General features: G+C 47.8%; 1 non-coding gene across 1 annotated transcript; it reads left to right on the forward strand.

Moving 5' to 3' along the window:
* The first annotated feature begins 19,862 nt into the window (after positions 1–19,862).
* On the forward strand, positions 19,863–20,000 carry LOC114808791. The gene has a single exon (XR_003756561.1). It is a non-coding gene; the product is annotated as a small nucleolar RNA SNORA7 (small nucleolar RNA).
* Positions 20,001–20,685: the final 685 nt, after the last annotated feature.

Genomic DNA, 20,685 nt, shown 5'->3' on the forward strand with positions numbered 1-20,685 from the left:
AGTTTTATTAATTATTATGGCATTTGTTAAGGGCTTACTATGTGCCACCCCCCTCCTCAAAATTCTCCAGCGGTTGCCTCACTATTGGCTTCAAAGCTCTTCATTACCTTGCCCCCTCCTACCTCACCTCCCTTCTCTCCTTCTACAGTCCAGTCTACACACTCCGCTCCTCTCATGCTAACCTTCTCACTGAGCCTCATTCTCGTCTGCTCCACCACCGACCCCTGGCCCATGTCCTACCTCTGTCCTGGAATGCTCTCCCTCCTCAAATCGCCAAACTAGCACACTTCCCCCCATTCAAAGCCCTACTGAAAGCTCACCTCCTCCAGGAGTCCTTCCCAGACTAAGTCCCCCGTTTCCTCACTCCCCCTCCCCTTCACATCGCCCCAACTCGACTCCCTTTGCTCTATCCAAGTCCCCGCCCCACAGCACTTGTGTATGTATCTACATATTTATAAATTATAATTCTATTTATTTTTATTAAGGATGTGTTCATATCTATAATTCCATTTAGTTTACTTGTTTTGGTGTCTGTTTCCCCCCTTCTAGATTGTGTGCCCGTTGCAGACAAGGAATATCTCTATTTGTTGCTGAATTGTACTTCCCAAGCACTTAATACAGTGCTCTGCACACAGTAAGTGAATAATAAGTAAGATTAAATGAACGAATGCATGAATGCCAGGTACTGAACTCAGCTCTGGAGTGAAGCAAATTTGGTTGGACACAGTCCCTGTCCCATGTGGGACTTGCAGTCTCAATCCCCATGTTAAAGATGAGAGAACTGAGGCCCAGAGAAGTGAGGTAACTGGCAGAAGGTCACACAGCAGATGAGTGGAGGAGGCAGGTTTAGAACTTCAAACCTTCTGACCATCTAACTTCCAGGCTTGGGTTCTAGCCACTATGCCATGCTGCTTTCCTTCTGAAGAAGGGGGGAACTGTGCTCTTGGCCGAATTGAAGGAGTAGGGAACTTGGGTAAGAGGTAGAGTGTGAGCAAGAGTAGAGGTTGGAAAATTATGGAGTTTATGATCCAAAGCTTACGTGAAGATATACTAAAGGTTGGCAGGAAATAGACAGGGAGAGGAGAAAACGTTCAGCTCCATTGCCTTGGTTTTACCCCTTGTAGTCTTAGTGAGACCTGCCTCTGGAGTGCACCCTGAGTCCTAATTGTTCAACCACGCTTTAGGCAACATCACTTAACTCGTCCTAGATTACTAGTTTCTGCCACCATCAATCAATCATAGTGATTAAATATCTATTGTAAATTTCAGGTGCTTGTTTGGGGAGGCAACAGGGATTGGAAACTCAGTCCAGTGAGGGGTGGTCTGCATAGACTAAGCACTCAGTAAATACCAGTGATTGATCGATTGAATTTTTGTAATAATAATAATAAGATTAACAGTAATAATAAAAAGAATTGTGATATTTGCTAAGCGCTTACTATGAACCAGGCACTGTTCTAAGCGCTGGGGTGCATACAAGAAAATTAAGTTGAACCCTGTCCCTGTCCTACAAGGGGCTCAGAGTCTTAGCACCAATTTTACAGAGGAGGTAAGTGACTTGCTCAAGGTCCCACAGTAGACAAGTGGCAGAGTCGGGATAAGAACGCATGACCTTCTGACCTCTCAGGTCTGTGCTTTATCTACTATACCATGTGGCTTCTCATAGGCCTAGTATGGGGTTAAGGTGGGAGCTGCCTGCCACACCCAATCTCCTCCTCCCAGTTTTTCTTCCCTCTCGCTGAGAAGAGTGATGAGGGTGAGACACACAGAGAAGGAAGGGGCTGGTAGGGGTTGGGACCCAGGGTTATCTGTGGCCACGAGTGACCCAGAGGGTGAGAGGTCCGGATTCGCACTAGAGACCCAAGCTTAGCTCTTGGCAGAGCTGGGCTGTGGTGGAAGTGGGATGTACCTGCAGCTATAGGCTGGTCATGTTTCTCTTAGAATAACAAATCTAGAACGGTCTAATCTCTTTTTATGCTTAAAGATGAAATGAACATCATTGGTGGGTCCTTTTATAAAGGGGAGTGACATTTATCTCTGGTATCTTTGTATATTAGCTGCCTCTTTAGGCAACGTGATGCATTAAGGTCTCTGTCTTTCTCAAATTAGATGGCTGCATACCTGACTCACAACTAATTCTCTTCCTCTCTTCAAAGCCCTACTTAGAGCTCCACCTCCTCCGAGGAGGCCTTCCCAGACTGAGCTTCCCCTTTTCCCTCTGCTCCCTCTGCTGCGCCTCTACCCTCCCTTCACCTCCCCTCATCCAGGCTCCCTTTTCCCCCCTTTCCCTCTGCTCCTCCCCCCTACCTTCCCCTCTGCTCAGCACTGTGCTCGTCCGCTCAATTGTATATATTTTTTATTACCCTATTTATTTTGTTAATGAGATGTACATCACCTTGATTCTTTTTATTGCTATTGTTTTAATGAGATGTCCATCCCCTTGATTCTAATTTATTGCTCTTGTTGTCTGTCTGCCTTCCCCGATTAGACTGTAAGCCCGTCAATGGGCAGGGGGCTGTCTCTATCTGTTGCCGATTTGTACATTCCAAGCGCTTAGTAACAGTGCTCTGCACATAGTAAGCGCTCAATAAATACTATTGAATAAATGAAATTTACTCCATGGGCATCTCCGATGGTTCGATTTAGCAGCAGGTAATTGTGGGAAGAGATCTGGGCTCATCTTGTCCCCTGATTGGTGGGCAGCAGGGAGAGGGAGTTTGGGCATTTCCAAAGTTGTCTTTGACCATGCATTAGAGCTGATTAATGTTAGGGATTCACACATAACACGCGCGCGGCACACTCACACACACACAAACACACTCAGACACTCTGATAATGCCCTCAGGAGGGGAGAGGTGAGAAAAGCAGCTGATAAATGTTGCCTTAGGCTTGACCTGCCTAGGTCTGACTGCCTGTAAAACTGCCCTCCCAGCCAGCGTGAGCGATGAAACAGGTGAGTTGGGACAAAGCCTTCTCCCATCAGCATGATTTCTGGGTTTCCTTAGGAATTCTGCAGCTTTGGACTGGGGGCTCTGGTTGTGGGTCAGGGCTGGTCACCTCTGAAAAGCCTTCTCCCCAGGGCTCCCCACTTCCCAATCCAGAACCTTTACAGCAGAGTTTCTCTCCATATTAGACTGGATCCCCTTCTGTCTCAGAAAAGAATTAGTTTTACTCTTATTAATAATAATAAGGATAATAATGATAGTATTTGTTGAGCATTTACAATGTGCCTAGTGCTGTTTCTAAGCAATGGGGTAGATACAAGGTGTCAGAAGCAGTGTGCTGCCACCCTGACTGTCCTGTGAGTTAAGAATGGCTCCCAGATAGTTCCTAGCTGGTGGTGGGCACGGAGAGCTTGGGCACAAAGAGATGCCCACAGAGCACACAAGTCCCTGTGCCACCACAATTCCCCCTCTTTCCTTCTGCAACATCATTCATTCACTGAATTATATTCATTGAGCACTTACTGTGTGCAGAACACTGTACTAAGCGCTTAGCCGGGCTGCAGTGACCATGACCTGGGAGAAGCTAGTCCCTGTCCCCTCTTGGCCACACTTCAAGTTGGTCATAACAGCAGTTCCACAATCCCAGAGGAGCAGAATGAGTACTATGGACAGGGGCAACGAACTTCAGAGATCCCATTCTCCACATCTGCAGCCCAGAAGTTTGAAGAAACAAGAACCATAGCCTTCTCTCTTCCCATCCACCTCCTCCCCAAATGTCCTCTGCAGTCTCCCACTCCTCTCTCTCCATCTGCCCCATCCCCGTTTCCTTCCTTTCAGGTCCATTGCCTCCCTTACTCTCCCTCTCCTCCTTTCCCCTTCCCAGGTGTCTGCAGGAGGCCATTTCTGCTTTGAAAAGTAAATTCAGGAGGATGGATGCTATAGAAATCTCCTTTGGAACCATAATGCTGTTACAGATCGGCATCGGAGTCTTAATGAATGCCTTCCTCCTCCTTTTTTATTCCCGTCTGGTCTCTGCTAGCCACAAACCTAGCTATTCTGACCTGATCCTTGCTCACCTGGCCTTGGCTAATTCCCTGACCCTTCTCAGCAGGGGAATCCCAAACACCCTATATATTTGGGGGCTGATAAATTTCCTGGATGACATGGGGTGTAAAACCTGATTTACCTGTACCGAGTTTCCGTGGCCTTTCCATTGTTACCACCTGCCTCTTGAGCACTTTCGCAGCTGTCAACCATCAGTCCCTCCACCTCCTGGTGGGCAGGAGTTAAAACAAATTAGCCCAATGTGTCATCTCTCCTGCCTCCTCTCCTGGGTCATGAATCTGCTGATCGACTTTTATATACTGAAGTACGTAACAGGCCCACGGAACAGCAGAAGTGTTCAAATAGTTATGGACCTCAAGTACTGCATCAAAGTCAGTGCCGAACCGAAACCAAACTGGCCGTTGCTGTGGTACTTCCATCCCAGGATCTGTTCTTTGTGGGGCTCATGAGCGCGGCCAGTGGCTACATGGTTGCAATAATAATAATCAATTAAATAATGTGGTATTTGTTAAGCGCTTAACTATGGCGAGCCCTATTCTAAGCGCTGGGGTAAGACATTGGGGAATCTAGGTTGTCCCACGTGGGGCTCACAGTCTTAATCCCCATTTTACAGATGAGGTCACTGAGGCACTGAGAAGTTAAGTGACCTTGCCCACAGTCACACAGCTGACAAGTGGCCGAGTGGGGATTCGGAACCCATGATCTCTGACTCCAAATCCCGTGCTCTTTCCACTGAGCTACGCTGGCTTCTCGTGTATTCGTCCTTCACAGACATCACGCGGCAGGTCCGGCACCTCCATGGGCCCGGCTCCTCCTTGAGGGTGATGCCTGAAGTCGAAGCGGCCAAAAGCAGTCGTTGCTCTCGTCACCCTCTAAGTCCTCCTCTATGGGCGGCAAGCTGTCATGCTGAGTGTTATTATCAACATGAAAGAGAGGTCTCCTCTGCTGGTGAGAGTCCACCTACTTTTGTCATTTTCCTTCTCAGTTGTCAGTCCGTTCCTCATGATCCACAGTGACAGGAGGGTGAGTGTGTTCTGGAAAAGGGAATTCCCTGTGTCAAGCACAGATCCATCATAAGCCTCCCACTTGGTCCCACTGAGATGGACTTTACTAGATTCCTGATTTGGAAAACCCCATAATGATGAAGGGGTAGTTAGAGAAGCAGTGTGGCCAGTGGAGAGAGTATGGGTGGGGAAGTCAGAAGGACCTGGGTTCTAATCCCAGCTCTGCCACTTGTCTGCCTTGTGACCCTGGGCCAATCACTTCATTTCTCTGTGCCTCAGTTACCTCATATGTAAAATGGGGATTAAAACTGGGAACTTTATATGGGAGAGGAACTGTGTCCAAACTGATTAGCTGTGTCTACCCCGGCACTTAGAACAGTGCTTTACATAGTAAGCACTTAATGAATACTATAATTACTATTATTATTATTATTATTATCATTACCAGTCTACAGTTAGAAACCATTTCAAGAATAGGTAGAGACAACAGCAATGGAGGGTGGTATAGCTTTCGTCTAACAGGAGAAATCTGCCTTTCACTACCTCCTTCTCATCACCAATTTGGAATGGCCAGTTGTGGGGAAACCATGCCAAGGTGGGAATTGAGGTTCCTGAGCATGCTGCCCCTATTCTGACTTTCCAGAAGGGCTTCCCTGCCCTTACATTCCTCCTTCCTTGAGCCCAGCCTAGGTGGACGCCACCAGGCCCTAGCTGTAATCTCGATCTCATCATCTTTAGTCACTCTAAAATCTCTTCCCTCACTAACTGTGAAATTCCTGTATCTACCCACAACCTCCTCTCCCACATACTCATTCCCTACAGTTTTCTTCTGAACTTTCACATACAATCTTTTGACCACGTACATTTTATAAAGTCAATGTGCCCCGTTTGATGCATTGAAATGCCTTCTCGTGACACATAAATTGGTGCCTTCAACACCGCCTTCTCCACTGAACTCAAGTCTCTCTCCTCCCTTCCCTCTGTCGATCCTTTACCACCAAAACACAATGCTGGATTGCTTTTACAGTACCTTTACTTTGCTCCTCGGCATGAGCTGTGGGGTGCTGCTGGCTGAAATCCAGGTATTAGTTCGACTTGGTCCTTCTAAATCATCATCCTCACCCATTTTAACACTGCCCTCTCATCCATGGGACAACAATGTTTCTCCATCTTTATTGACTCCATGACCATTACTCATGCCAACTATATCAGACGTTTGATTTCCTCCTCAAAACCACTATCCCAACCCTTTCTCTTGCCACCTATTTTCTTGATGAAATTGATTTCACCAGGGGTGATCCCACTAAAGTCTCCTCTGCTCCTCTCCAGCCCCTCCCTCCTCCTGCTCCTTCTTCAACTCTCACCTTTCCCAGCAGAATCCCAAGAGATCTCCTGTCTCCTTTCAAAATTTATTACCTCCACCTATGCCTCTGACCCCATTCCATCGCATCTTTTTAAAACACCCCTCTCTCTTTCCCTCCCTCACAGCCATCTTCAACTGATCTCTTTCCAATGACTTCTTCCTCACTGCATTCAAATACGTGCATGTATCCTGTATCCTAAAAAATATCCTCACTTTACCCCATGCTACCCTTCAGCTACTGTTCCATTTCCTTCTGACTATTCCTCTTCTAACCCCTTGAGCAAGTTGCCTATCCTTGCTGCCTCGGTTTTCCCTCCTCCAATTCTTCCCCTTGACCCTCTCCATTCTGGTTCCTCCCCACCCAATTATTCCGCTAAAACTGCTCTCTTCAAGGTAACCAATAACCCTCTCCTTCACAAATCCAATGGTGTGTATTCCGTCCTAATCCACCTCCAACGCTCAGCTGCCTTCGACTCTGAGGACCATCCCCTTCTCCTGGTAGTCTGTCACATATTCATCCTTGGTTTCACTGAAATTATCCTCTCCTGGTTCTACTCCTATTTCTCAGAGCTATTTCACTTTCACTGGCTCCTCCTCTGCTGCCCACAATCGAACTGTGGAAGTCCCTCAAGGTTCAGTTCTAGGCCTCCTTCTATTCTCCATCTATAACCACTCTCTTGGAGAACTCATTCCACTTCAACTACCATCTCCATGAGGATATTTGCCAGATCTACCTCTCCAGGCCTAATCTCTTTTCATCTCTGCAGCCTTGCATTTCCTCCTACTTTCGGGACATCTCTACTCTGATGTCCCACCGATACCCAAAACTTAAGATTTCCAAATTGTAAACTCATCTTCCCACAAACCCTATATTCTCCCTGCTTTTCCCATCACTAGAGACAATATATTATTCTCCCTGTCTCATAAACCAGTAACCTAGGTATTCCCCTCACCTCAACTTTTTCATTCAACCCATACATGCAATCTGTCACCAAATCCTATCAGTTTTACCTTCACGACATCACTAAAATCAGCCCTATCTCTTCCATCCAAAGTGCTACTCGACATCCAACCTCTTGTCTTATCTTTTATTATGTTATTATCATTTTTATTATTATCCAGGCATGACTACTGCATCAGCCTCTTTGCTGACCTCCTTGTCTCATGTTTTTTCCCACTCTGGTCCATATTTCACTCTGCTGCCCAGTTCAATTTTCTAAAAAAATATTCAGTCTACATCTCCCCACTCCTCAAGAACCTTCAGGGACTGTCCATTTACTGCTGCACCCAACAAAAACACCTTGCCACTGGATTTAAAGCTCTCCATCAGCTTTCCCCCTCCTACCTTACCTCACTGATTTCCTTTTTCAATGAAGCCCACACACTTCGCTGCTCTAATATCAGTCTACTCACTATATCTCAGCCTTGTCACCAACCCCTGCCAACTTCCTCCCTCTCTCCTGGAAGTTTTTCACTTTTCATACGTGACAGACCAACCCTTTCCCCACGTTCAAAGTCTTTTAAAAATCACAGAAGCCTTCCCTGACTACATCCTCATTTGGCCTACTCACACTCTCCCTTCTTTATCATCCTTGCACCTGGATCTATGCCCTTTAAGCACTGGATATTCACCCCACCCTCAGCACCACAACAGATGTGTACATATCCATAATTTATTTTGATATCTCTCTCTCCCTCCAGCCCTCCAGATAGTTTACTCCTTGTAGACAGGGATAATGTCTACCAACTCTGTGGTATTACTCTCTCTTAAGTGCTTATTACAGAACTTTTCACATAGTAATTGCAGAATAAATACCACTGCTTGCTTGCTTGCTTGACTGACTGATTAGTCACTCCTCCCTCCTAGTAACACCATTCATTCATTCAATAGTATTTATTGAGCGCTTGCTATGGGCAGAGCATTGTACTAAGCGCTTGGAATGTATAAATCTGTAACAGATAGAGACAGTCTCTGCCCTTTGACGGGCTTACAGTCTAATCGGGCGAGACAGACAGACAAGAACAATGACAATAAACAGAATCAAGGGAAAGAACATCTCATTAAAACAATAGCAAATAAATAGAATGAGGGTGATGTACATCTCGTTAACAAAATAAATAGGGTAATGAAGATATATACAGTTGAGCGGACGAGTACAGTGCTGAGGGGATGGGAAGGGAGAGGGGGAGGAGGCAGAGGAAATGGGGGAGAAGAAGCTTTATTTGCGGAGAGGTGAAGGGGGGATAGAGGGAGCAGAGGGAAAAGGGGTGCTCAGTCTGGGAAGGCCTCTTGGAGGAGGTGAGCTTTAAGTAGGGTTTTGAAGAGGGGAAGAGAATTAGTTTGGCGGAGGTGAGGAGGGAAGGTATGCCAGGGCCGCGGGAGGTCGTGGCCCAGGGGTCGTCGGCGGGATAGGCGAGAACGGGGGACGGTGAGGAGGTGGGCGGCAGAGGAGCGGAGCATGCTGGATGGGCGGTGGAAAGAGAGAAGGGAGGAGAGGTAGGAAGGGGCAAGGTGATGGAGAGCCTTGAAGCTTAGAGAGAGAAGTTTTTGTTTTGTGTGGAGGTTGATAGGCAACCAGTGGAGGTTTTTAAGAAGAGGAGTGACATGCCCAGAGCGTTTCTGCAGGAAGATGAGACGGGCAGCGGAGTGAAGAATAGACTGGAGCGGAGCGAGAGAGGAGGAAGGGAAATCAGAGAGAAGGCTGACACAGTAGTCTAGCCGGGATATTACGAGAGCCTGTAGCAGTAGGGTAGCCGTTGGGTGGAGAGGAGAGGCGGATCTTGGCGCTATTATAAAGGTGAGACCGGCAGGTTTTGGTAAACGGATCGGATGTGTGGGGTGAACGAGAGTGCCGAGTCAAAGATGACACCGAGGTGCGGGCCTGAGAGACAGGAAGGATGGTCGTACCCATCCACAGTGATAGGGGAAGTCAGGGAGAGGACCGGGCTTGGGAGCGTAGATGAGGAGCTCAGTTTTGGTCATGTTGAGTTTTAGGTGGTGGGCAGACATCCAGGTAGAGACGTCCTGGAGGCAGGAGGAGATACGAACCTGAAGGGAGGGGGAGAGGACAGGGGTAGAGGTGTAGATCGGTGTGTCATCTGCATAGAGATGATAGTTGAAGTCGTGAGAGTGGATGAGTTCACGAGGGAAGTGAGTGTAAGTGGGAGAACAGAAGAGGGCCAAGAACTGACCCTTGTGGAACTCCAACAATTAGAGGATGGGAGGGGGAGGAGGAGCCTGTGAAGGAGACCGAGAATGACCGGCCAGAGAGATAAGAGAAGAACTGGGAGAGGATGGAGTCCGTGAAGCCAAGGTGAGATAAGGTGTGGAGGAGGAGGGGATGGTCGACAGTGTCAAAGGCAGCCGAGAGGTCAAGGAGGATTAGAATAGAGTAGGAGCCATTGGACTTGGCAAGAAGGAGGTCATGGGTGACCATAGAGAGAGCAGTCTCAGTAGAGTGGAGGGGATGGAAGCCAGATTGGAGGGGGTCCAGGAGAGAATGGGAGTTAAGGACTTCTAAGCAGCGACTGTAGACCACTCGTTTTAGGATCTTGGAAAGGAAGGGTAGTAGGGAGATAGGGCGATAACTGGAAGGGGAAGTGGGGTCGAGAGAATGTTGTTTTAGGATGGGGGAGACATGGGCATATTGGAAGGCAGAGTGGAAGAGGCCATTGGAGAGTGAGCTGTTAAAGATAGAAGTTAAGGAGGGGAGGAGGGCAGGGGCGATGGTTTTTATAAAGGGAGCGGGAATGGGGCCGAGGAGCAGGGGGAGGGGGTGGCACTTGCGAGGAGGGAGGAGATCTCCTCTGAGGATACTGCAGGGAAACATGGGAAAGTAGGGGAGAGGGTTGCGGGGGGAAGGCAAGAGGGGGAGGGGTGACTTTGGGGAGCTCAGATCTGATTGTGTTAATTTTTGTGATGAAGTAGGTGGCCAGATCATGGGGGGTGCGGGCTCGGGGAGGTGGAGGAACGGGGGCCTAAGGAGAGAGTTAAAGGTCCGGAACAATTGGCGGGGGTGACGACCATGGGTGTCGATGAGCGAGGAGAAGAAGTTTTGCCTGGCAGAGGAGAGGGCAGAGATAAGGCAGGAAAGGATAAATTGGAAATGTACGAGGTCGGCTTGGTGCTTGGACCTTCACCAGCAGCGCTCCGCAGCTCGAGCATAGGAGCGTAGGAGGCGGACAGAGGAGGTGAGCCAGGGCTGTGGGTTAGTGGAGCGAGAGCGGCGGATGGAAAGGGGGGCGAGAGAGTTGAGATGAGTAGAGAGGGTGGAGTTGAGAGCGGTGACCTGATAGTCGAGAGTGGGAAGAGAGGACGGGGGGCAAGGTGGGAAGAGATGCTTTTGGAGAGATGAATGGGATCAAGAGAGCAGAGGTCTCTGTGGGGGAGTAGCAAAAATTTGCAGGGGGAGGGAGTGTGAGAGATGAGACAGGTGAGAAGGTTATGGTCAGAGAGAGGGATTTCAGAGTTGGTGAGGGAGGAGGTAGTGCAGCGGTAGGAGATGACGAGATAGAGGGTGTGACCAATGTGGGGAGTGGGCGAGGTATGGTGGAGCAGGAGGTCAGCAGAGTCGAGGAGGGATAGCAGGCGAGCGGCAGAGGAGTCACCGGGTACATCCATGTGGATGTTGAAGTCTCCGAGGATCAGAGTGGGCAGAGAGAAGGAGAGAGGAAGGTGAGAAATGGGTCTAGGTGGTTGAAGAAGTCGGAGGTGGGAACAGGAGGGCGGTAGACGACAGCTACACGTTTCTGGAGGGGGTGGTAGAGGCGAATGATATGGGCTTCGAAGGAGAGGAAGGAGAGGGAAGGGGGAGGAGGGATAGTGCAGAAGCGGCATCGGGGTGACAGGAGGAAGCCGACGTCTTCTCCCTTTCCGGTGAGTCTGGGGGAGTGGGAGAAGGAGAGGCCACCGCTGGAGAGAGCAGCTACGGAGATGGTATCTTCAGGAGTGAGCCAGGTTTCCGTAAGGGGGAGGAGGAGGAGAGAACGGGAAAGGAAAAGGTCATGGATGAAAGGTAGTTTACCTGTAATCGAGCGGGGGTTGCAGAGAGCAAACCTGAAAGTAGCTGTGGGTGCAAGGGGGGGGGAAGGGGGGAGTGCGGGGAGCGGGGAGGGTTTGGATGGGAACGAGGTGGCAGGGCCCTGGACGGGGAGAAGGGGAGGAGGGGTGGCGGTGGGACAGGAGGACAGGGATGGGGTGTGGGTGGGGAAGAGGGAAGGGTGGAAGGTGTGAGGAGGGGGTTTGGTGGAGGGGGAGAGTAGGGTGAGGGGGAAGAGGGGTGGCACTAGTAAAGTGGGGTTCTAGGGCGGGGGAGATAAGGGGAGGAGGAGGCATAGGAGAGAGCGGGAAAGAGCTGGGCAAGAGAGGGGAAGGGGAAGGAGAGGATTGGGAGGGGCAGATGGGAGGAGGTGGGGTGGAAGGACATGGTGAGGCAGAGGGGTAGGTGGCAGCACTGATAACAATAAACGATAACATGCGAAATTGGTAATATAGTAACATGATACAGCATGATACAATAAAATAGTGTTAATAAGCGGGCGATGACCAGGGTCGGGGGTCGACTTGACTAAGGGTCGACCTGATCAAAATCAAAGTCAAAAGGCCAGCGGCAAGGAGAGTCCCGGGTCTCATGTCCAAATGTTTCTGAGGGGGCGGCGGGAGTCCTGAGGATGTCCGGGGTGGGTTGCGGGCGTAAGGGGCGGCTAAGGTAAGGTAACACGGTGAGAACAAGGACATCGTCGCCCGGCGGGGGAGGTCAATCTCCTCACGGGGAAAGAGGGAGTGAAGGCTTCCCAAAATGGCCGCTTCAGGCGGAGTGGCGCGGGGGGCGGTTGGGGAGCACAATGTCCCCGGGCCCGAGCAGGGGAGCAGAATGGGAGCTGGTGGCTGGGGTTCTGTGGGGGCGGGGGGGGTGGATCCTTAGTGTCGGAGTCCTTGAGCGGGTGTGCAGAGGTCCAGAGGTCCGGGTTGTGAGAGGTTCAGCCGGGCGTGGGGCCGGGCGGTCCGAGGCTCAACTCCCGGGAGACGCGGTGGCGGCGCGGATGAGTCGGCGATCGGCAGGCGAAGAGCTTGTCGCGAATAGGGGCCGGGCGGGGCAAGGCTCCGCTGCAAGGGAGATGAGCTCCCGAATCCATGTGGTGGCCGATTCAGCTGGGAATAAGGGGACCGGTGGGTCCAAAACTCACCCCCAGGGAGCAGAGATCCCAAGCCCACGTGGTAATGGCTCCAAGGAACACCAAGCGTCCTTGATTTCCCTGGAATAGTTCTTTCCTGGTTCTCCTATCTCTTTCCCCTAGCTTATTCTCAGTGTCAGTCATTGACTCTCTTTTTACCTCTTATCCCATAATCACGAGTATCCCACAAAATCAGTCGTCTGGGTTTCCTACTTTTCTACTTTACACTTGATCTTAGTGGCCCTCCATTCACGTGATCGCTTCTACCACCTCTATGAAGAGGACTCCCTCATGCATATCACAAGCTCTGGTCCCGCTCCTACTATGGAAGTTATAGCACGCTGTGGTCTGTGGCCTGAAGGTGCTGACCTCAGGACTGGTGCACCTATGGCCATGAGTGACCCTGGGGGTGAGAGTGTCAGACAGACACTACAGACACGGACTTGGCTCCTGGCAGAGCTGGACAGTGGGTGGAAGCTGGGATGTATACAGGGCTGCACGATATGGTACAGATGCTGCCACGTTTCCCCAAGGGCAACTTTGATGGTCAATTAGCAGTAGGTAATTTCAGGGAGAGATCTAGGCTCATCTTATCCCAGATTGGTGGATAACAGGGAAGGGAGTCTGGACATTTCTAGAGATGTCCCAGTCTGAGAGTCAGAGTGGATTAGTGCTCAGCGATTCACTCATTCACCACCCCCACTCCCCACCATCACACACACATACACAAACTATTCACTCTCTGAGAGAGGAAGGAGATGAGGAAAGCGGCTGGTAAATACTGTCTCATCTTTGTCCTGCCAGAGTCTGACTGCCCGTGAATTGCCCTTCCAGACAACGTGAGTGACAGAGATGGGTGAATATGATAAAGCCATCAATCTGAAAGTCCGTTTTCAGGGTCGCTGTCCAAATGGGGAAGATTCGCTGAGAGAAGGGCTTTTTTGTGTGTGAGTTGGGCTCGATGAAAGAAGGGGGATTGTTGGACAATGGGAAATGACAGTGAAACAGCGTGGTTAAGCCTCTGGCCCAGGAGAGGTGAAGAGGGACCTGGGACCAGATGGAAAGATTTATGTTGGAGACCCTCCTGGTTCTCCCTATTGCACCAGAATCTCTAACTCGTTGCCTCAACACTAGTACAGCCATGTTTGTGAGAATGGGCTGGCTAAACTGTTTTGGATCCCCAATCACCACCACACTCAGGCCACACTCCTAGCAGTCTCTCTCTCCATCCTGAGCTCATCCCATCTCAGTCTAATGAACAATAATTGTGGCTCCCTTGATTTTGGGAATGGTATCATATAGTAATAATAATAATACTTGTTAAGTGCTTACTATTTGTCAAGCACTTTTCTACTTGCTGGGGTAGATACAAGGTAATCTGGTTGGACACAGTCCCTGTTCCACATGGGGCTCAGAGTCTTAATCCTTATTTTACAGATGAGGTAACTGAGATGCAGAAATGCTAAATGACTTACCCAAGGTCACACAGTACACAACTGGCAGAGCCTGGATTCGAAACCATGTCCTTCTGACTCCCAGGGCCAGGCTCTAACCGCTAGTCCATGCTGTTAGGACAGATCTCTGATCACCAGCAAAATCTGGTCTTCACAGAGAAACCTCCTTAGAGAGAACATCTCTGCCCCAGTCTCCAGCAAGTGGACCCTCAGACTCTGGATCCTCGTAGCCAAGGAAGCAGACTGTAAATCCATTCCTTTCTCCATCATAGCCTCCCATATGGTCCTTTTGCTGACTGAGCTGTTGAGCCACTGGATGAGAGTTGATGGGGACAGGGGTAGGGGCGGAGGCCAAGAGGCTTTGGTAGTCACTGTTGAATGGTGTAGAGGGTAGACCATGCTGTTCGGATGGGCCTGTGGGAAACTGCTTTCCGAACTCACGGCTGAAGGATCAGAGTGTAAATGTCCCCTAACTGAACTGAAGCCTACATGGTTATTTTGACTGAAAATAAAACATCCTTTTCCCTGAAAATCTACATTGGCCACATCCAAGGTGCGGCCTGAGAGTCCACCCAAATTAGATTTGGAGAAGTCCCTGTAATTCTATCCCCAGACCCTGCTCTTTGCAACATCAGTAATGTGAACCAATCAAGGGATTTACTGGAGGATGCAGTGATTGTCCAGTGATGTCTCCAAGAGTACCTCTTATAGTCAGAGTAACTGTCCTATGCCAAGCACTGTAATAATGTTGGTATTTTGTTAAGCGCTTACTATGTGCCGAGCAGTGTTCTAAGTGCTGGGGTAGACACAGGGGAATCAGGATGTCCCACGTGGGGCTCACAGTCTTAATCCCCATTTTACAGATGAGGTAACTGAGGCACAGAGAAGTTAAGTGACTTTCCCACAGTCACACAGCTGACAAGTGGCAGAGCTGGGATTCAAACTCATGACCTCTGACTCCAAAGCCCGTGCTCTTTCCACTGAGCCATGCTGCTTCTCTAGTAAGCCACAGTATAGAAATAAAGTAATCATATTGGACACAGTCCAATATGGGACTCAGTCTAAGTAGAAGCAAGGACTGGTGTTTAATCCTCATTTTACAAATGAGGAAACTGAAGCATGGATAATTTTAGTGACTAGCCCAAGGTCACACACATGGGAAGTGATAGAACCAGGATAATAATGATAATTATAATGTTGGTGTTTGTTAAGTGCTTACTATGTGCTGAGCACTGTTCTAAGTGCAGGAGTAGATACAGGGTAATCAGGTTGTACCACATGAGGCTCACAGTCTTAGTTCCCCATTTCACAGATGACGTAACTGAGGCATCGAGAAGTTAAGTGACTTGCCCAAAGTCACACAGCTGACAGGTGATGGAGCCGCGATTAGAGCCCATGACCCCTGACTCCAAAGCCCATGCTCTTTCCACTGAGCCACACTGCTTCTCTGGGATTAGTACCCAGGTTTCTTTACTCTGGGGCAGAATCAATAAAAATAATAGGACTTTGAATTTTTCATTCTTTATTTTTCCTAGGCAATTATGTACATTATGTACTAATGAAAGTGTCTTTTTTCCTTCTCTCTCTGCCTCTCTCTTTGCCTGCTCTTTCCCTCTTTTGCTTTCTGACTCTCTCTCCCTTCTTTTATTTTTTACCCCTCCTTCTTACTCTCTTTCCTGCTTTTCTCTCTCCATTTCTCTTTACCTTGCTCTCCCTTTCTCCTAGTATCTTTCTCACCTGTCTTTCCACCCAAAGCCTGTCCTCCCTCAGACTTTCCTATTACCATCCTCCCTAACTCTCAACTCGGTAACCTTGGCATTAACAGCAACTCATCTTTCTCAGTCAACCCACTTAATGTGCCATCAAGTCCTGTCACTTCTTCTTTCATACCAACTCTAGAATCCACACTTTCCCCTCCACCTAAACTGCTACCGCACTGATCCAAGCACTTAATATATCCTGCCTTTTTTACTGCACTGGACTCCTCGCTGACTTCTCTGTTTCCTGTCTTTCCCCTCCCTAGTTTATTCTTCACTTTGCTGTTCAGTTCATTTTCCTAAAGACCGCTTCAGCCCAATCTCCCCACTCCTCAAAAACCTCCAAAGCTTGTCCATCCACCTCTGCATAACACAGAAACTCCTTACCATCGGTTTTAAGGGTCACAATCATCTCTCTGCCCCATCCTAGGTTACAGTGTTGATCTTCTGTCACAGCCAAACGCATACATTTCACTCATGTAACACAGACCTATTCTCTGTACTTCAATCTCATCAGTTGCAGCTCTGACCCCTTGCCCACCTGGAACTCCTTCCCCGTTCTCATCCAACGTACTACAACTCCTCCCTACCTTAGGAGCCATCTGAAAATCACATCTCCACTGAGAGGTCTTACCCAACGAGGACTTCATTTCTTCTACTTGCCCTATCTTCTGCCTCTCCTAAGTGCTTTACAACTGCTCATAAGCACTTAAGCACTTGATATTCACCCTGCCTTCAGCCTTACTGTACTGGTGTTCATATATTATACCCTACCATTTCCCGTGTTACTTATTTCAATGTCTTTTCCCTGTTTTAAACTGCAAACTTCTTGGGTGCAAGGATCATGTGTACCAACTCAGTTGTATTGTACTCTAAGTATAGTATTCTTTGCAAAACAATCCCTCAATGAATACCATTGTTTGATTCATTGACTTCCCTCTCTCATTTTCCATTCCTCTCTCCCTTTTTCTCTTTTCTCTCTCATTCTGTCTCCAGCTTATTCTCCCGTCCTCTCTCTCTTTCTATTGCGTTTTTCCCTCTTTCATACTCTCCTCTCTTTCTCTATGCCTCAACTTTTCTCATTTTCCTATCTTCTCCTTCTTTCTCTCTTTCTTTCTCCATTTCTTTCTTTCTCTTTTCACCATTTTTCTCTTTCTAAAGGAGGCAGAGTGGCCTAGTTGAAAGACAATGGGATTGGGTGTCAGAGGACCTAGGTTTTAATCCTGATTCTGCTATGGCCCTTCTGGGTGACTTTGGGAAAGTCACTTAATTATACTAATAATAATAATGATGGTGTTTTGCTAAGCCCTTACTATGTGCCAAGCACTGTTCTAAGTACTGGAAAAGATACAAGGTTACCAAGTTGTCTCGCTTGGGGCACACAGTCTTAATCCCCATTTTACAGATGAAGTAACTGAACCACAGAGAAGTTAACTGATTTGCCCAAGTCACACAGCTGACAAGTGGCAGAGTTCGATTAGAATCCATGACCTCTGACTCCCAAGCCCATGCTCTTTCTACTAAGCCATGCTGCTATTCTGTACCTCAGTTCCCTCATCAATGAAATGGGGAAAAATACAGAGTATGGGCCTGGGAGTCAGAAGGATCTGGGTTCTAATCCCAGTACCACTATTTGTATGCTGTGTGACCTTGGACAAGTCACTTCACTTTTCCGTGCCTCTGTTACCTAAACTGTAAAATGGGGCTTAGGACTGTGAGCCCATGTGGGACAGGGACTGCGTGCAACTCAATTTGCTTATATCCAACCTAGTGCTTAGTACAACTTTGGGCACATAGTAAGCACTTAGCAAATACCACAGTTATTATTTGTAATTATTCTTTTCCCTCCTTCTTAGACTATAATCCCCATGTAGAACCTGATTATCTTGTATCTAACCCAGTGCTTAGTACAGTGCTTGGTGCAGAATAAGCACTTAACAAATACCGCAGTTATAATTATTTCTCTCTCTGTCTCTTTCTTTCTCTCTCTTTCTCTCTGCCTCTCCTCCCTCTTTCTTTCTCACTCTTTTCCTCCTGCTCTTGCTCCTGTTCTCTTTCCCTCCATCATTTTCCATCCCTCTCTCACTGTTTTTCTTTCGACCCTCTCACTTTCTCTCCCTCTATTTCTATCATAACTGTTTTCCCTCCCTCCCTCTCTCTCCATCCCTTTCTCTGTTTTTTCTCTCTCCCTCTCCTTCCCACTCTCTTGTGCCTTACAGGAGGCTTCCCCTGCTTCTGACTCCATATGAATGGACATGAGTGACACCACCTTAGAGACAGTGACTCCAAGTCTCTATGTCTTCCTCTAAGGGCGACAGTCCATTGTGTTCAGTATTTTACTCAACATGAAAGAAAAGTCTCCTCTGCTGGTGAATATCCACGCGGTGATGTCATTTGACTTTTCAGTCACCTGTCTCTTCCTGGTGTTTCACAGTGACAGGAGGATGAGAACATTCTGGAAAAAGGAATCATCTATTTCCATCATAGATTCTTCATAAAAGTCTCAAGGAAGCTGTCAGTGTTCCCACTACACCCCTAGGAGGCTCAAAGTCAGAGAGGTAGGGTCCTGAAGGCTGAATCTGTCTAAATAGGCCTGCGCTTCACTTAAACAAAGATGCTTGTCTTCATCGACACTGGGTGAGGGAATGGGGGAAGGCGAACAGTGCAACTCCTTCACACGATGAGATAGTTATAACTCAAGGCATCCACTCAACAATCTGAGCAGTTCAGCCGCCAGAAGGGCTGCAGTGCCAACTCTTGTTTCCAAGACCCAGTTCTTTCAATCTGTCCATTCATTAATTAAATTTAGTAATTCATGATCAAACCTTCTGTATCTTTCTTCCTTAATGACCTGGTCATGTACTTTATTGACAAGATTGAATCCTTCAGATGTGATCTCCCTAAAAACTCTGCTCCTCTCCAATTCCTACCTTGTCCTTAGCCCTTTCAACTCTCCCAAAAGTATCTCAAGAAGAAACGCCTCACCTCCTCTCAAAATCTACCCTCTCCACCTGTGCTTCTGACTCTATCCCTTGATATCTAATTAAAACACTCACCTCCTCCCAGTCTACACACTTCTCCTTTAGCACCATTTTCCTCACTTCTTTGATTCCATCTGATACGGTGCCGACCCCTTTCCCAAGTCCTCCCTCTGTCCTGAAACTCTCCCTCCCTATATGCCAGGCCACCACTTTCCCCAGCTTCAAAGCCTTATTAAGGAGAAGCAGCAAAGACTAGTAGAAAGTGCATGGGCCTGGATTCTAATTCCAGCTCCACCGCTTGTGTGACCTTGGGGAAGTCACTTAACTTCTCTGTGCCTCTGTAAAAGGGGGAAAATGGAGATTTAATCCTCATCTCTCCGATTTAGCCTGCAAGAACTATGTAGACTAGGGATTGGGTCCATCCTAATTATCTGATATCTAGCCCAGAACTAAGAAAAGTGCCTGAAACCTGAGAAGTGCTTAACAAATACCATAAAAGAAACTCCAAGAGGCCTTCCCTGACTATTAATAGTATCAATACTAATTATCATTATTATTATTAGGACAATTGTTAAGCACTTACTATGTGCCAATCACTGTTTTAAGTGCTGGGGTAGATACAAGGCAATCAGGTTGCCCCATGTGGGGCTCACAATTTTAATCCCCATTTTACAGATGAGGTAGCTGAGGCATAGAGGAGTGAAGTGGCTTGCCCAAGTTCACACAGCAGACAAGTGACAGAGCCAGGATTAGAACCCACATCCTCTGACTCCCAAGCCCGTGCTCCTTCTGCTAAACCATACTGATTAAGCCCTCCTTCTGCGACTCCCTCTCCATTCTGTGCCATCTATGCACTTTGATCAGTATCCTTTGGACACTTGATATTCACTTCACTCTCAGCCCCACAGCACTTATGTACATATCCATAATTCATTAATTTATATTATTATCTGTATCTGCCCCGATAAATGTGAGCTCACTGTAGGTGGGGAACGTATCTACCAACTCTCTTCTATTGTACTCTCCCAAACACTCAGTACAATGCTCTCTGTATGCAGTAAGCACTCAATAAATATCACTGATTGACTGATTACTTTAGCAGCTACTATGTTCACAGAGCCCCTCTGAGGATGGCACCTGAAGAGTTTCCAGTACGCTTCCAGTCCCAACTACGGGAGGGAGAGTCAAGCAGAGGCCTACCCATTCCATTCCTAGCTTGGGCAGTGGCTAATGAGTGGAAGGCAATCTGCTACAAGTCAAAACTCACCTGTGCTGGGCAGCAGCAGCATGGGAGAGAGTCGAGCGTGTAGACTTTACTGCATGGAAAGAGGCAATGGTAAACCACTTTCATATTTTTACCAAGAAAACTCTATGGATCCATTACCAGAATGATTGCACAAGGAGGTGGGATTCTGGGAGAGATGTGTTCATGACATTGCTATGGGTCGGTATGACTCGACAGCATAGGACAAAACAAGAAATGTGTACAGTGTTGTAGGAAATGGTTGGAAAAATACAAGAGTTAGAAGACCTCATACCTATATTGTAAGACTTTGGAGGGCAGGGTACTCTTTTGTACTCCCCCAGAAACTTAGTACAGTTTCTGGGCACAACTAAATTCTAGATAGACTGTTCTAGATCAGAAAGCCTCCCTGTTCTGCACATAGTGAGCATTCAATGAATGCAATCAATTGATTGATCGATTCCATCCTCCAACAGGCCCCACAACCTATTACCATTCACTCATTCATTCATTCATTCATTCATATTTATTAAGCACTTACTGTGTGCAGAGCACTGTACTAAGCTCTTGGAAAGTACAGTTCAACAATAAAGAGAGACAATCCCTGTTAACCTTAGGTTTACAGTCTAGAAAGGGGAGGCAGACTTTGAAACAAGTAAATGGGCATCCATATAAAAAAAAAATAGAATTATAGGTATA

Source organism: Ornithorhynchus anatinus, unplaced genomic scaffold (assembly GCF_004115215.2).
Source record: "Ornithorhynchus anatinus isolate Pmale09 unplaced genomic scaffold, mOrnAna1.pri.v4 scaffold_224_arrow_ctg1, whole genome shotgun sequence".
In the NCBI taxonomy this organism is placed as follows: Eukaryota; Metazoa; Chordata; class Mammalia; order Monotremata; family Ornithorhynchidae; genus Ornithorhynchus; species Ornithorhynchus anatinus.